General features: G+C 39.4%; 1 protein-coding gene across 7 annotated transcripts in view; it reads right to left on the bottom strand.

Moving 5' to 3' along the window:
- Positions 1 to 458: 458 nt before the first annotated feature.
- hs3st1 (heparan sulfate (glucosamine) 3-O-sulfotransferase 1) overlaps positions 459 to 2,849 on the bottom strand; it is a 362,702-nt gene continuing 360,311 nt past the window's right edge. For all 7 annotated transcript variants that reach the window (XM_062039569.1, XM_062039571.1, XM_062039570.1 and 4 more), the window contains one exon: positions 459 to 2,849. This exon is cut by the window's right edge and continues 1,161 nt beyond it. The gene's annotated coding sequence lies outside the window, so the exon portion shown is untranslated.

Below are 2,849 nucleotides of genomic sequence, written 5' to 3'. Positions count from 1 at the left end.
ATAGTAGTAGTCAGTATTATTATTATTGTTATTGCACCAAAATCTACGGCGCCCCTAAAGGGACATGGGGGAATTAAAAAAAAAAAAAATTATTATTTATTTTTTTAATTTTTTTTAGACATGTATCTTGTGCGCACGAGAAACTTTTTATAAAGTCATAAAAAATGTAAAAAATGTATAATTTTATTTATTTTTTTATTTTTTTTAGACATGTATCTCGTGCGCACGAGAAACTTTCTTGTGCGCACGAGATACATGTCTAAAAAAAATAAAAAAATAAATACAATTATTTATTTTTTAAACATTTTTTTATAACTGTATAAAAAGTTTCTCGTGCGCACGAGATACATGTCTAAAAAAAAATTAAAAAAATAAGAAATTATTTTTAAAAAAAATTCCCCCATGTCCCGTTAGGGGCTCCGTAAAAATCCTTTAAATATTTTTTTTATTTAAAAAAAAAAAATCCAGCAAATTTAAAGTAGCAGAAAAGTGGAAAAACAAGTTGCCTCTATATTGAAGCTATTATCATATATTTCTGATTTATGACACCAACATACTTCCAAAGTTTGCGAGCACATAGATATGATCAAAATAGTCTCAATCTCACAGAGATTCCCAAGCCATTTTGAGAGATAAGGAGGAAGCCAGCCACGTGATCCGTGACGTAGAGGAGGAACCACAGATCCCTTCCCCATCAACAACAATGCTACTCGGTGGCCTAGTGGTTAGAGTGTGAGTTCAAACCCCGGCTGAGTCATACCAAAGACTATAAAAATGGGACCCATTGCCTCCCTGTTTGGCACTCAGCATCAAGGGTCGGAATTGGGGGTTAAATCACCAAAAATGATTCCCGGGCGTGGCCACCGCTGCTGCTCACTGCTCCCCTCACCTCCCAGGGGGTGATCAAGGGTGATGGGTCAAATGCAGAGAATAATTCCGCCACACCTAGTGTGTGTGTGACAATCATTGGTACTTTAACTTTAATCAAGCAGACTTTGTTGATTACTTTGGGAAAATGACGATCCAGAAACTTGTATTTTTGAGCCCGAACACAAAGAAGATGAGCAATGTGTTTTAAAAGCCGACTACTAGCCGGATGTAGCTTTATTGTGACATGACAAACCAACCCTAATAAACTATAATAAAACACTTACTGTAATATTTCCGCTCTCGCTGGGATGCCGACCGACGTGGCGCTCACTTAATCCCGTTGAGATGAAGATTTAATCGCAATCCTCACAAAGGGTTAAAAAAAAAAAAGATCCTGCAGGAAGCGTCTTGTGGGGTTTATTTCGCCGTCTCGGGGATGTGAAAGTGGACCAGCCTGTCGGTCCATGGCCACATTTGTCAACTAGCAGGTGAGAGACGCATGAATTATTATCTAGCTCACTGCTATCAATGCGCCCCTAAAATAGTCCGTCTGCGTTAGCACTTATAATAACAATATCACTCATATTTGGTTCATTTTCAGCTCACGACATGTAAATGGAGTTTTGTTGGTGCTTTCTGGATGTTTTTAGAGAGTATAATGAGTGCAACCGAGGACCCTCCATCTGTTCACTCAATTATTACCTATTTATTTACGATTTAGAATGCATAGAAAAAGCCAAGCATATGTCTTCTTGTCTTACATAAACATTGTGAATGATAAACAGCACATCTATTGCCAATATTTCCAGTATGACTGCTCTAATAATATGGTCAAAGTGCAGAAGTGTTACTACACTGACGTAGAATCTACGGATATTACCGAAAGGTGTTCAGAGCGGAATATTGACAATGGCCGATTGAATTTGTGGCATTTTGTGAGGTTTTAGATGTATTATCACATACTTTGCGGATTGTAACTACAATTGGATGTGGTTTAATGGATGCAATGTGTCAGAATAATTGTATCTAAGTTATCACAAAACGTTGTGTTACATTGAGTTCAGCTCGCCCTGCAGAAGGCTTGTAAAACTCCACTGCGTAGGATGGGAAGCGACATGAAGGCGTCGATTTCTTTGATGTATTGTAATCCACAGGAAGATTTTGTCTTTACCCGAGATCTACAAAGCGGAAGAGGAGGCAGGTCACCTTTTCTTTGAATTGTTTTACGACCTTTTCTTTGAACTGTTTTGTAACAAAGGCAATGGCTGTTTACGACCCCCCTCCCTTAGAAACAGCTGTTGCCATGTAATCAGGGAAAGTCCAAATAAAAGAGAAGTACAATCTTTTGTCAGAGCGTGGGACGACACTGTACAAGGGTACAGTGTCGTGGCAACAGCTGTTTCTAAGGGAGGGGGGTCGTAAACAGCCATCCCCTTTGTTACAAAACAGTTCAAAGAAACTGTAAAAGGGTACAGTGTCTACGCGTTTTCTCCTCAATTGGGGCGGTATAGCTCAGTTGGTAGAGTGACCGTGCCAGCAACTTGAGGGTTTCAGGTTCGATCCCCGCTTCCGCCATCCTAGTCACTGCCGTTGTGTCCTTGGGCAAGACCTGCTCCCAGTGCCACCCACACTGGTTTAAATGTAACTTAGATATTGGGTTTCACTATGTAAAAGCGCTTTGAGTCACTAGAGAAAAGCGCTATATAAATATAATTCACTCACTCACTCAATTGAGCTAAATTGAATTCTGTCTCTGTTTAATTCCTTGCTTCTTGTCTTGTTTAATAAATGTCATCAGTGTTTGAACCTGACACAATGAAACACGAACAAATATAAAGTCAACTTGTTTTTTCACTCTGCTGCTACTTAAAAAATAGCTGGGATCGGCTCCAGCACCCCACGCGACCCCAAAAGCGGTAGAAAATGGATGACTGGATGGTCCAAACTTCTCTCCTTTGTAGGCTCTTACTAATAATCAT

Source organism: Entelurus aequoreus, linkage group LG28, assembly GCF_033978785.1.
Source record: "Entelurus aequoreus isolate RoL-2023_Sb linkage group LG28, RoL_Eaeq_v1.1, whole genome shotgun sequence".
In the NCBI taxonomy this organism is placed as follows: domain Eukaryota; kingdom Metazoa; phylum Chordata; class Actinopteri; order Syngnathiformes; family Syngnathidae; genus Entelurus; species Entelurus aequoreus.
This window is presented reverse-complemented; position numbering and strand designations above follow the sequence as displayed.